Source organism: Canis lupus, chromosome 7 (assembly GCF_003254725.2).
Source record: "Canis lupus dingo isolate Sandy chromosome 7, ASM325472v2, whole genome shotgun sequence".
Classification (NCBI taxonomy): Eukaryota; Metazoa; Chordata; class Mammalia; order Carnivora; family Canidae; genus Canis; species Canis lupus.
Window position 1 is genome coordinate 15,323,834 of NC_064249.1, and position 14,356 is coordinate 15,338,189.

Sequence of the window (14,356 nt, forward strand, 5' to 3'; positions counted from 1 at the left end):
GAAGGGATTTATGTGGCAGGAGTGGGGGTGGGTATCTCGGACACCAGGACATCTGGAGCCCAGGGAGAGATACACAGCAAGCTCAAGCGAGCTGCAGTTCTCCAAGCTGGAAGAGATGTAGGAAGTGGAAGAGATGTAGAAAGCATAATTCTGATGTCAGAGAAGCAAATGGTAACTCTTCTTGCTTATCTCCTCGTGTCTTTGGAGCTGAGAGCTGACAAAGGCAGGAGAATGTGGGAGATGAGGGGCAGGTAGTTGTGGACCAGCTGCGCCTCCCGGTGCAGGCAGGATGGGGAGAGGAAGCTCTGAAGCTCCATCGTTGGGGTGGCGGGGTGGCGCTTTCCTGTTCCACGATGTAGGGTCCCAGCTGCTCCATAGTCAGGCCCGGGGCTCTGCGTGGGCCCTCACACAGGACCAGAGCACCTCATTCTCTTCCTGTTGGCCCGTTGGAGGGACCCCGCGTGCTGCCATCCAAAGCATTCAGCTCCTTCCCGAATATGGGAAGGTCAGCAGCCTTGTCCGTGGCGCCTGAAGCCATCCACTCGGCCACATGGGCCAGATGGCGAAGCTCGTGGAAGCTGTTGTAGATGTTCCCAATGAGCTCCGGCTAACAGCTGAGTCTGGATGTCAGCTGGGAGGAAGCCCTTGTCCAGAGGAGCCAGCTTACTGGGCATGAATTCGTGTCCAGCACACTGAGCCGATTCCCTTAAGTTGTTCTGCACATCGGGGCCACCCGTGGAGAACAGGGGTGCCGGGCCACCAGGTCAATGAAGTGCCTCGACGAACTCCTGGTGGGCTCCCAGCACTCTGTCCGGGGGACGGCCAGCGTCCTGCATTAGGGGAACGTCTGCAGCAGCATCTCATGGGAAACCACGAAGTCCTCGTACCGTCTGTACACAGAGCCCTTGAAGTGCTGCCTGGAAACCTGGTATTCCACTGCTCCAGGAAGGGGCCCTTCTCGGGAACGAGCTCCACCTGCACGGTGCCCCGGCCCGCAGCTCCTGCAGGGCATGTGACGGCAACAGCGGGCTCCCCTGCGGCATCGGCATTCGACTGGGGTGTGGGTCCCTCCACTCTCTGACCTGGGGTGTTGGCAGTCCACGTCCTCAGTCTCCACCTCAGCTGCCACGTGGACTGGTGCCACACTGCCTCTCCCCAACCCACCTGTTTTTTCCACAGATTTTTATTGTACAGCAAATGCTGCTGCAGTGTCAATGTTGCAGGCAACAGATGGCCCAGATCTCTGTGAGTTGGGGGCCCAGACGCAGGCCCCCCAGGTCCTTCTCTGTCACAAAGCCTGAGAAACGGGTGGGCAGGGAGATTGGGCTATGCAGACTTAGGCAGGCTGTCTGTGTGGTGCTGAAGTCTGGAACAGCCACCAACAACAGCCTCTGGTCCTCTGGGCCTGGAAAGATTTTAGAGCCAAAGCCAGGGGTGTTCCCACAAAAGTAGATGTGAGGATACCCTGGAAAGATGAATGGACTGGTCTTGTAGAAGGGGTAGCCACCTAATTTCAGGGCTGTGGGGCTGATGTGACCACTATGCAGGGTCCCCTCTAGGATTTCCAAGTGATCCTCCGTGCTGCTGGGCTGGAAAATGTCACTTGCATTCTGCCCTGAGTCCCTAGGAATTGGATTCCATCGATGATGGCTTGGTAGGGATTGGTGACCAGCTAGAGGGTGGAGTAGGCAGTGGCCAGGGGGAACATGCAGGGGGGCAGGGGTTGCTGGGGGAGAGTGTGCTTGGTTGGGTCAAATTTGCCTGGCACCATGACCATGGGTATCAAGGTGCCCAGCTGCAGGAGGATCTCATCCAGCATTTTGACAGCCTCCATGCTGGATGCCTGGGTTTTCTTGGTTAAGGTCTTGGCCATATTGATGGTATCTCTACTCTGGGTGTTGTGCTTAGGAGGTTCCTGGCAAGGATGACCTAGAACATGTGGGCAGCACTGCACTGTCCCCGTCTCCCTGCTGCCCTGTCACCATGTCCACCAGCAGCTGGGTTCCCAGCAGGCTCTCACCCCTGCCTCCATCCAGGCCCAAACCAGACACCAGTAGCATAAACCTGTCTGTGTCAGGATGAGATGCAAGGTTCTGAGGAGCAAGTTCTGCAAAGCAGTGGTCCTCCACCAGAAACTTCCCACTGTCTCTCACAGAGTGGAGCACAGCCAGGACTGACCCTGGGACCAGCTTTGACAGGTCAGTGGTGCCTTCCAGTTTGATACACTGCAATTCACCCTCTAAAACCAGTTCATCATCTGGGTGGATATATTTGTTCCAAGGAAGCTAGGAGAGCAGGTTGTGCCCTTTGCTGATCTCCTAGAGGATGGACACCTGGAGCGGCACGGCCTTGAAGAGCCCCCACCACAGGGTACTTCTTCCCAGGCTGCAGCTCACATGGTTTCTTTATTTGGACTCCACCACCCCAGTGTCACTGGGCCAGGCTTACCAGGAAGGGCCTCACCTGGAGAAGATGGGTGGCATAATTGGGGGCATGCCACCAGCCAAAGCCACACACCCCCAGCAGGAAGGGCTGGGAGGACTTGGTGTAAGTCAACACAGGCACATGGGCAAAAGTAACATTGTTGATTGATGGTGGGGAGAGTAGAGTGTGGGCCTTTTGGGCAGCCTGCTCAGGAAACATGACCATGCTTAATGTGTCCAGACCAGCGTACTCAGGCCAAGGAGGAGGCAGTCACAAATGTAGCATTTACTACAAAAAGGTAATGCCTCAGCTGTGGCTTGGTGAGATTAGAAAGGAGAAAGGGTAGCATTATAGAAACAACATTAGCTGGATCTCATGGTGTTCAGTGTGTTTACGTAACTGTACCTATGCCTTTGTGGTCAGATGCTTTTCCTATTCAACACTAGATTGACCCACAGAGTTGAAATCCAGCCACCAGGACAATATGAAATAAATTTTTTGCATCACTGAGTTGTTGTGGGGTTTGTGTGTGTGTGTGTGCGTGTGTGCGCTTTTTTTAACCAAAATTTTCTTTGCTGCTGTTTCATCTCATATACCTTTAATTTGTCCTAAGCAAATGTATGACAAGGTTTTTATTTTTTTTTATATTTCTTCATGAAATCTGACCCTCCCTTAGTCTATCCAAAGTGAAACAGCCCAACTCCTTTATCCACTGGCTTTTAGGAAGCTAGAATGAAGATAATCTTTTGTTATGGAATGTTCTAGTAGTTCACAAGAGAACTCAACTTTCCATACTTCATAGCATTCATTTTCAGTTATTCACCTTTATTATAGTACAGCCTGCTAACTTTAGTCCTTAGGCCACCTGAGCCCATTTCAGGATCATACAGATACCCCCAATCCCTCTGTACATTACAGCATTCTTGTGAATAGGCCCAACGACCCCTAAATACCTTTTACATTCTTTCTCTTTTCCTCAACTTCCCTGACCCCACCCATGCACCCTTTCCCCTCACCTCCCTTCTTGGTTTGCCTTCACAAGTGCCCATAAGAAAATGAGAACTTGTCTTTGACTTATTTCTGCCGACTCTCTCCAACATGGCCTCATATCATGCCTGCATCCGCAAGCCAGAACAGTCTGCTGCAAGAGGCCTGATGACCCTGTGGGAAAGACTCTTTGGAGCCATCATTTCATTGTGCAGTGATCCAGGAGGGTTAAGAAAAGAATAAGCCTTCACTGGGTTTCTGATGGAGCTCCATCCCCCAGGACACTCTGGGATCTGCTCACACACGAAACATTCTCTTGGGCCTGTCTATTTACATTCCTGGACTCCTGCCTAATCTTCCTATAAAAAAAAGTCAACATGAAGAATGTCTACTTTTTCACCCCAAAACTCTCATGAGAAAGTTTTGCTATAAAAGAAGTACCAGACACTAACTGCTAGAACACACAGGGCAAGATGAAGCCAGCAAGATGAAACTCAATAGAGTTTGGGAAAGTTTTCAGAGATTAAAAACAAAAACATTTTGATAAAGCCTATTGTAAAAGGCCTGAGTTTCAAGTATTATGATGAAGATAAATAGAGTGTTATTACCCACTGCAAGTTGTAAGCATCCTTACAACCACCATGTGTCCTTAAAAGAGAGGGGCCATCAGCATCAGGGCCAAGCACGGTTATGTCCCTGACTAAGTTCCACAAAGCTGACAAATCTCAATGGACATGACTTCATGGCCATTTGCTGCTCTGTGCTAACCCAATGAGACAGCTCATGGCTTGGGCTTGGAGGACGGGTAGATAGTCTTTGACCTCTGATCTCCCACCCCAATCCAAAAAACTGAGGGTTTGTCCTACACACAGTTGTTTTGATCCTAGATGTATCAACTAGGAATGGGCAGGTGGCATGGCTCTCATGAAGAAAAAGTCCCCAACTACTAGAAAAAGAAGTTTGCAAGTGCCAGAAGAAGAGAACCAAAAGATGTGGAAGAGGCACTGTCACAGGTTAATGAGACTTTTCTTCTCCCATCTGGGGGAAAAAAAAAAAAAGTGAACACCTTTGGAAGGTTTATACATCTCTCACATTTGTCTAGTTTTTTATTGAATTTTTTTTCAATGTGCCTTCACTGCTCTTCCTCCATTAAGTCTTTTTATTTTCCAACCAAAATGAAATTGCAACTACCTGCTTAGAGAACCTGGGGTAGTTTTATATTGCTTCCATACATCTGTCTTCCCCACCAAAGTGGAAAATTCTATGCAGCCTTCTCAGGAGAGCTTAGCCATTAGAAAGTGAACAGTCAGTGGACTGTAAGAACACATAATTTGGGGCACCCGGATGACTCAGTTGCTGAACATCTGCCTTTGGCTCAGGTCATGATCCCAGAGTCCTGGGATCAAGTCCTGCATTAGCCTGCATATCCCTCTGCCTATGTCTCTGACTCTCTCTCTCTGTCTCTCATGAATAAATAAATAAAATATTTTTTAAATTATTTTTTTAAATAAATAAAATCTTAAAAAAAAAGAACACATAATGTATGAAACATCCCTGGGGACAAGTAGACAGGCCTTCCTCATTACCATGCCCCTTCCTTTCTGCATTCCAAGTTCTGACCAGTGTTTACATTGATACTATGGTCCAGAGAGTGGAACCCACTGAGATTGTGTGGGAAGAGGGACTTAGATGAACAAGAGACAGGCATAACAAAGCTTCAAGTGAACTGTCTAGAAAGGAGCATATGGGGAAGAAAACCCAATGAAGACCACCTGAAAGTTGTTTGGCATTTCTTAGGTTTGAGAAGGATGGGGTAGAGGCCTGGAGCCATAAGACTTACTAACCAATCAGTTTCAGCCTTCATATCATTCTTTTTCCAGAGGCTGCCCTATCTCCTTTGGGACATTTCCTACTTGAGTAGGGACCAGTGGTAAATGTCCTTACCTATGTATTCAAGGCTAACCAATTGGTCTGTATCACTGTCATTAACACTATCATCTCTATGACTACCACTAACATCATCACCTACACATGCCTAGTGTCACAGTTCACAGAGTGCTGTCGTGTTCGCTGTCTTGTCGCTGCTAACAACAACCCTCTAAGGACATTTCTGCTCTTGGGATCATGAGGACTGAAATCACTGACTTTGCCTTGGGTCTTGAAGTGAGTCAGAAGAAGTATAGTTGGATAACATAAATGAGAAGGACGCTTTACGATAATTTAGACTTTCAGGGCCATTTTGTTGGGGTCACCTATTTGACACTTCTTTGGGGTTTTTTGCTATTGAAATAGGATGATAACCAAAATAAAGACTTTAGTAATGTAGATTATAATTTTAAAAAGGTAATTTCCCAAACTGGCCTTTGTACAATAAGACTAAGACTCACTGGTTCACACAGGTGTAAGGATAAAAATGTAATAACAGGGCAACTTGGGTGGCTCAGCGGTTTAGCGCTGCCTTCTGCCCAGGGTGTGATCCTGGAGGCCCGGAATCGAGTCCCACGTCGGGCTCCCTGCATGGAGCCTGCTCCTCCCTCTTCCTGTGTCTCTGCCTCTCTCTCTCTCTCTCTCTCTCTCTCTCTCTCTGTGTCTCTCATGAAAAAATAAATAAAAATCTTTAAAAAATATATAACAAAACTCATAGTGAATAACAATGATACTATACATAAATGTTCACTTCTTTATAAAGTACTTTTATCTGATTTAGCCCCACAGCTACCTTCCCTGTGATTTAAATAATTATTGTTTCCTCCCTTTTACAGATGAAAAAGAATCTCAGTTAAATAGCTCACTAGCTCTGTGTCAGGAACAGGACAACTGTCCAAGTAGCCTAGCTTCCAGATTGATGCTTCTCCCCATACTGGGCTGCCACTATTGTAGTCTGTCCATTGGCAGCCTGGACTGTCTTTGGAACCCTCTGTGACAGTAGCAGCAGGACAGTAGACATTTTTTGTTGTAATAATTGGCACACTCAATAGGGAATTTGCCCTCCCATTTGCAGAATTCAAATCAGAAACACTGTAAAACAATAACCTTACATTTTATCATCGAATTATTAATAATCAATTCAGCATTAATACTTGAAATGTAGATTTTATTTAATATTGTGTTTTGAAAGGTTCATAGAATTTTTGTTGAATATGGAGACTCGTGGGTTGTCACCAAAAATAGGCTTTGGTTTACCTGATTTCTGTAGAATTCTTTTTGATGATTGCTTTCAGCCTCTTTAGGACCCCCTCCTGCCAAATGCATGTTCTTCTGTGGGGATAGAAAATACCTGGTTCTAAGTCAAGGTCTAGGTCAGTGGTTCCCTACCATGGCTGCATGTTAAACCTCCCAAGAGCTTTTTGAAGAAGGCAGATGCCTAGCTCCCTCCCCAAAACAACTGAATCTCAGTCTCAGGAAACAGAGCCCAGGTCTTATTATATTTTTAAAACTCCCCAAGTGTTTCTTATCAAAATAAAAGATTTAAAACCACAGGTAACAGTTTTGCCTGATTATTTTAAATGGGATTACTCTGATCGTCATCATTATTTTGCATGTGGATGTACCAGTTTAATTTTGTAAGGATTTTTTAGCAACAAGGGCATTATCCTCTGGGTGTCTCAGCCATTTTTGACTGTTTTCCTGATGGCTTAAGGATTTTGAGGTGGGTACAGAATCGGGGAGCAAAAGGGGCAAGGCTTCTTTAGGCCGATCTCTCTTTCCATGATAAAGAAAGGGATCCTATTTGGTAAAGAAATGTCCCTTGTTAAAATAAGTTTCTTGAAAGATACATAGTTTTTCATTCTCCCCTATCTGACTGTGGGTAAACTGCAATATTAATAAATTCAATAAACTGAAATATTTAACTTATGCCACCAATTAAGTGGCTAATTGAGGACTCTCCTCTTAACCCCTCCCCAAACTTGACCGTATTGCTATAAATGCAAATTTAAGTGTACTGTCCAAATATGCCTAGGTATGTTTATTTTAGGTCTGTATTATTATTAGCTAAGCCTGGAACAGAAAATCACATGACCTTGTCCAGGTTTCTCAGAAGTCTGTGCCTGGAGGGGCCATAACCCAGAGCTAGGGATAAAGTTTCAGAAGCTATTTGGTTTTGAAATGTTCTCTATGTGTCCTGTGCACTCTCTATCATCCTGAACCGTCACATCTCAAAAGGAGAGAGTGGCCTCCCAACCTGTGAGGGACCCTTTGATGAGGAAGGGACTCCAGAGAGAAGTTAGGTCAATCCTGAGACAAAAGGTGCCTACCCCAAGGGAAGGAAAATAGAATCTCTCTCTCCCTCACTCTTAAGTCTGGGTGAGACATCAGAGATCATTCCTGGGAAAATTAGACTCCAGTGTGTGAGTCCGTGTATATTCTAATCTCAGACCACTTTTCTTCTCACACTGTGTGGATGACCTCGTGCACTGCTCAAAGCTTTGCTCATTAGCAGAATTTTCTCTTGGCCCTTCTTCCTCAGTGCCAAGCCTGAGTGAGACTATAGTCCAGCTGTCACCAACATTCAACTTGCACACAAACACCAAGCCAGTCCATCCATAAGACATGCTCCAGCTTTTTTACCCTCCTTCAGCATGTTGTAAAGAGCCACTTATACAACCGTGAAGGTGAGCTGAGGGAGGGCCACTGACCCAAGGGTGGTAGGTGCCACAGTGACGGCTGAGCTCTCTGTGCTGCAGCCTGAACCCTCTATCCCTGCTTTGCTCAATCCCGGATGTACCATCTCAATTCTATAATGAATTATTTCTGGGCCCAGTAGAACTTATGACTTGGTAGATATGACAGGGGCCAGGCCAAGGTGAGCAGTTCTGGACTCATGGTCACTTGGTGTTAGGCTCAGGCCTTCTCCTTCCACTGCAAGGCAGATGTAACAGAGCCTGGGCTTAGCTGGTGGGGAGCTCTGGAAGGAGCAGTGCCTATCATGGTGATCCTGCGGTGGGCTGAAATGTTGGGCCTTCAGATTCCTCCTCAAGACTCAGTTCCCCTTGAGAAGAGTGTGACTCAGGTGAGGCAGCTCTTGGACACTGAGGCACCCCTAAAGGAGCTGGCATGAGGCTGTCTGCTGACCCACTGCCCATCCCTCAACCGGTCCCTTCCCTGGTGGGGGGGTAGAGAGGCACACCTCCATATCTGCCACTCCTCCATGCTGTAAAGTGAAGATGGTAAAATCAGGCCAATTTACCTCATCCACTCCGAAGGATCAGGTAAGATAAGGCATGTAGAAGAATCAAACAATGCCAACATTATTGAGGAGAAAATATTATTACTTTGGTTGTTGTTTAGAAATATGTTGGCCACAAGGAGGGACTTGAAATGTCTACTTTATTCTGACGTCTTTATGATTATGGTATTACTTTTAAGAGACTTTTACCATAAAACCAAAAAAGCAACTTCTAATAATAGCCCTAGGGTTAATAGATGCTAGAAAACATCTGTCTGTTCAGTGTGAAAGCAATCTTTGTGGCAAGGTTTCTTGTCTGTTTTTCTGTTTTCAGAGGTGGTGGCAGTGGGGAGGGCAAGTGGATATTTAGCATTTGCCCAGGAGTAGTGACAAAAACCCTGCATCCCCCACCCCTGCTCAGCAGAAGTTGAGCAGCCTTCTTATCGTAAGTATGTGGGTCACTCCCAGGCTTGGGAAATAGTGTGTGTGTGTGTGTGTGTGTGTGTGTGTGTGTGTGTGTTTTAATACATCTTTAATTTTCTCATCTTCATTAACCATCTATTAAGGAAATTCTCACTGTTAGAATTTGATTGTAGGTTGAACAAGAGTGGGCAGGGTGGTTCAGATCACCAAGACAGCTGTATGCAGTGGGAAGAAGGTAGGAGGAAATCCATTTAAAATAATATCTGAGCTTCCTTTAGAAAGACAAATTGTTTTGAGCATACATATCTTCAATTGCATTTTATAATTCAGTTATTTAATACCTTCCATCCAAATTATCAGCAGCCCAGGAATGCTCTCACCCCTACCACCTGCATGTGGAGGATGTCACTAGCATGCCAGTCGACAAGTCAGACGATAATCCTCAACCGACCACAATGTTGGGGCCCCAGTCCCAGTCTTCTGACTGGCAAGTCCCATTCCGGGCTGTAATCCACCAAGCCTCTGGCAGTATCCAGCTCTGCTCTTCACATTTTCAGCCTAGGGAGGAGATCTCCTTCAGGTAAGAGAAGTGGCAGAGGGTTTTTGGAATTCCAGGCTCTGGTGACTGATGGTTGGTCCAAGGCCCATAGCTGGTGTCTGGCCTTATTTTAAACGGCTTCTCATTTTTCCTCCAAATTAGACTGAACTGCCAGTCTTGCTTGAAGAAGTCATCCACTGGGTTTATTAGATGCTTTTCTAAGCATCTAAATGCCTGGCCCAGCATTTTTGGTGTATGTAAGACAAAACCAGAGCATCTCAGAATTTCCAGTTCTCAAGGTATGTACCAGAGGATAAAAGGCGGCCAAAAACAAAAAGAAAGGGTGCTCTTGTTGGACATATGCCTGGGTCGGTTTAGATAGGTCAGAACATTTGGCTTGCGGCCAGTCTTTCTGTGCTGGCTTTAACAGGGTGCTTTCAGCAAATCCTAGCAGTGAAGCCCAGCCATTTCTTAGAATGGACCTTGCTGTTTCAGGAAACAACACTTGCCAAAGATGTGGCAGAGAAAGTTTCTTTCTCTTTATCTCTCTCTTCTTTTCCTCTTTTGTCTCTCTCTCTCTCTCTCTCAGTGATGAAACTTTCAGAAGGCTCCTGACTTGGAAACAATATCTTCATCCTAGAGGGCACATTGTGTGTATTAGCTAAATTGTCAAAGTGTACACAAGCCACCATGGGTCCCCATCCTGAGTCTTCCAGAGAAGTCAGCTCTGGTCTATGATCCAGACTTTTTCCTTTTCCCCTTAGAACTAGCAGCTACCTTGTTGCCTCACAAAAACAGACCATGACCTCTCCCCTCTCACGTGACCTCCCCAGGACTCCATAGCAACATCTTACCATGACCCAGCACATCACAGCACTTGCGGAGAAAGCCTTGCTTGATGCCGTTCACTGCCAGTATTAACTCTTGGGCTCCCTGGGTGTGTGGAGTCGTTAGAATAAAAAGTATCTCAACATACAGCACCATGGCCACAGGCTGTGGCTGGAGTCTAACAGTTGTGTTCTGTGGTCATTCTGTCAGTTATGGGTGAACCTCAAACTGTTGAGAATTGAGACTCTGTTCTAGTTACATCTCCAGTAACTAGGATGTTTCTCTTTCCCTCATGAGACTGCAGAAGAAAGCTGGCAAGTGTTCAAGAACAGACCATCTCATGAGATTTCCTGTACTTCCTGCTGCTGTTGCTGCTGCTGCTGCTCAGCCACGTGTCTCCTAGAAAGGCTTTCTCATGACAGGTCAGCATTTCTGCTGCCAGTTGTGGCAAAAGCCAGATGTGAGGAGAAGTACGAAAAACAAAATAGTGAAGAAGATATATACCCTCCCCCCATCTTTTTTTTTTTCCGAGGGGAGGGTGTAGGGGAAACAGGTGATAACTTGAAAAATGTACATGTATGGGACTCCTGGGCAGCTCAATCAGTTAAACATCCAACTCTTAATTTCAGGGTCATGAGATCTGAGCTGTGGGTATAGAGTCTTCTTAAGATTCTGTCTGGCTCTCCCTTTGCCCCTCCCCCACTGCTTACAAGCACACTCTCTCTCTCTCTCTCAAAAAAAATGTACATTTAGGCTTATAGAAAATCTGAAAAGAAGCCTCACAGTATGCTGAAAGTGGCACCTACCTTGTAGAATTAGTCACTTGGGTGTGTAGCTCCTTGATCAGACATTTAAGAGGTAGAGTATTGCACCAGTCAAGAGCTAATATCCAAGTTCTTTCTCTGATTTCTGCCAGCCCCTCCTTCACGAAGCCCTGGGCAGTTCATTGAGTATGATTGTCTTATATTCCCAAGGGAATCACCAAGTTTAGGGCAGTAGGCAACAATGACAGGCTGTGATCACCACAGGCAGATGACCCCAATCACCTTAGAGGGATAAGATCATCATGTGCAATGGTGTATTCTAATGCCCAGGAAAGTGCCTGGAAACTAAAAGGCACTAAATAAATAAGTTTGGAATTAAAAAAAAAGAAAAAAAAAGGGATCCCTGGGTGGCACAGCGGTTTAGCGCCTGCCTTTGGCCCAGGGCGCGATCCTGGAGACCGAGGATCAAATCCCATGTCGGGCTCCCGGTGTGTGGAGCCTGCTTCTCCCTCTGCCTATGTCTCTGCTTCTCTCTCTGTGTGTGTGTGACTATCATAAATAAATTAAAAATCAAAAATAAATAAATAAATAAAGTTTGGAGTGAGTGAATGGAGACAATTTTGGCTCAGGTTAACATAGAAAAGGATAGTCATTTTAAAATAAAACAGGTATGCTATTTTATTTCCTGTAAAATGATTTCTGGCCTTCCTCTTTGTTCACTATACTTGAGAGAACTCACAGTGAATTTCCTGTGACCCACCCCAATCACACACCACTCCAAGTACTTACTATCTCTCTCTCTCACTCCCTCTTTTTTTTTTTTTTCTTAGATGACAGTTTGGACAAGGAATAACAGGGTGGTTACCACCATATGGTAAGGCCCCGGCCTGTGTATCTTCTTGAAACCTCAAGTTCTTGTTCAGCCAAGGGCTGGAGATGACAAAGGGACTATGGTAAGCCTTAGTGGGCTTTGCCACACCTAGACTAACACTGAGCCTAGGGCCTATCTAGACCACAACACCCAGAGATGCTCGCTGCAGTTCTACATAACTTTTGAAGGAAATTCCTGAGACTTCCAGGGGTTTTTTGATACTTGACTCTAGTGCATTTGTGGAATTAACTTACATTTCTCTGGAATTTTAAGATGGAACTGGAGGGTATTATGCTGAGTGAAATAAGTCAGTCGGAAAAGGACAAACATTATATGGTCTCATTCATTTGGGGAATATAGATAATAGTGAAAGGGAATAGAGGGGAAGGGAGAAGAAATGGGTAGGAAATATCAGAAAGGGAGACAGAACATGGAAGACTCCTAACTCTGGGAAACAAACTAGGGGTGGTAGAAGGGGAGGAGGGCAAGGGGTGGAGGTGACTGGGTAGCGGGCACTGAGGGGGGCACTTGACGGGGTGAGCCCTGGGTGTTATTCTATATGTTGGCAAATTGAACACCAATAAAAAATAAATTTATTATTAAAAAAAAGAATGGTCAGTGGCTTCTTAGATATCTGGGATTTGGAGTACATTCCTTATTTTTATCTGAACCCATCATGTGCTTTTTAAGGTGGCCTAGGTACAAACACCTGGTGGCATTCCTCCATTTTTTCTCCTTTTCTTCCTAGAATGGTGGCTACTAAGAACAGTCTTCAGGTTCCATAAATATTTATTGAGCATCTATTCTGTGCAAGGTCTCCTTTAAGGGTGTTGGGAGGGATCCCTGGGTGGCGCAGCGGTTTGGCGCCTGCCTTCGGCCCAGGGCGCGATCCTGGAGACCCGGGATCGAATCCCACGTCAGGCTCCCGGTGCATGGAGCCTGCTTCTCCCTCTGCCTGTGTCTCTGCCTCTCTCTCTCTCTCTCTCTGTGACTATCATAAATAAATAAATAAATAAAAAAAATAAGGGTGTTGGGAAACAGGTAGTTTTCTGTCTCCTATAAAAGGCCTAACAGTAAGAAAAATAATGAATATAAAGCAAACATGTAAAACTTCACTAGAGGCAAAAGTAAAATGCTGCAAAAGTTCAGGGAGCAGAAAAGTGTATACAGTTGGGGAAAATTGGGAAACATGTCATTAATCCTGCATATAATTTTAAATAGTAGATATAGAAAGAAAGTATATCTGATAAAAAGTACAAGATGAATAATCATTTGTGGTTGGAAATTTTAGTTATGTTTTGAAAATAGCAAGGAGACAGTCGGCCTAGTGTATATGAACACATGTAAAGGAGCCATGACAGACAAGACTAGAAAAAGCATCTGTAATAACTTTGGGAAGAACAACGAATGGGGGAGATGAGTTTGAAGTCAAAGTGTTTGAGTTTAAATCCATGGATGTAGGGAGTCATGGAAGGTTTTTGAGTAAGGGATTCTTTTAGGAAGAATTTGGCTTAGAGGGAGTTGAGGCCAGAGATGGAGAAAAACACTAAGCATGACACCAATGGGCTTGGAGAACATGAAGGAAACATGGAGTAAGACAGTGTGATCATGGAAAGCAGGACCTAGATTCAAGGGCAAGAATAGATGGAACTTAGTGACCAGGGGGGTTGAGGAAAAGGGGCACCAAGAATGATTGAAGAACTGAAATCAATACCAAGAAAAGTGGTAGAAACCACAAACATGGGCCAGGGGAAGATCAAGAAGAGGAAACAGTCTGAAAAGCCCCATTCTAGCTTCCTGTTCCTGTGCTCCACCCCATCTGGGCAACCATCTTGAGGCCAGCTGCCCGGGAGGTCCAGACTCTCAGGAGAGTAAGAGCCTCTCTATGTAAGTGGCTGGAATTTTTTACTCTCCTCTTGACCGCAATACTTAAGGAATTTTTTTATCCAACCAGACCACTTAGATCATACCTCCTGGTTCCTTAACTTCCTTAGGAAAAACCATTGAGAAACAGCTTTTCGAAGTCAACTGCCAAATGTTTCCAGTAGTATGGGATCCCAGTAGTATTGTTCCAAGCAGTGAAAATAACCTCCATACTAGGACTTGAATCAAGAGCTCTTAGACTTGTTAACATGCATCTCAATACTGGGATTATCCGGGTCTATATCAAACGTAACAAAACTTTTTTTTAAACTACAGTCAATCATTACTCATTGGTTTCTGTGTTTGCAAAATTGCCTCCCTGCTAAAATTTATCTGTAATTTCCAAAATCAATATACCAGCACTATTCCAGGCATTCCCAAACACCTGCAGACTGGAAAAAAACAGGAGTTGCTAGACATACATGTTCCCA

At 45.3% G+C, this 14,356-nt stretch overlaps 1 protein-coding gene and 1 pseudogene across 1 annotated transcript in view; one reads left to right on the top strand and one right to left on the bottom strand.

The window, feature by feature from the left end:
• Positions 1-424: 424 nt before the first annotated feature.
• On the bottom strand, positions 425-2,643 carry LOC112647810 (DNA polymerase delta subunit 2-like; annotated as a pseudogene).
• A 5,541-nt stretch (positions 2,644-8,184) lies between these two features.
• The window catches only part of RGSL1 (regulator of G protein signaling like 1), a 309,935-nt gene continuing 303,763 nt past the window's right edge, over positions 8,185-14,356 (top strand). The window contains exon 1 of the mRNA XM_049112128.1: positions 8,185-8,189. The gene's annotated coding sequence lies outside the window, so the exon portion shown is untranslated. The remainder of the gene's footprint in view (positions 8,190-14,356) is intronic.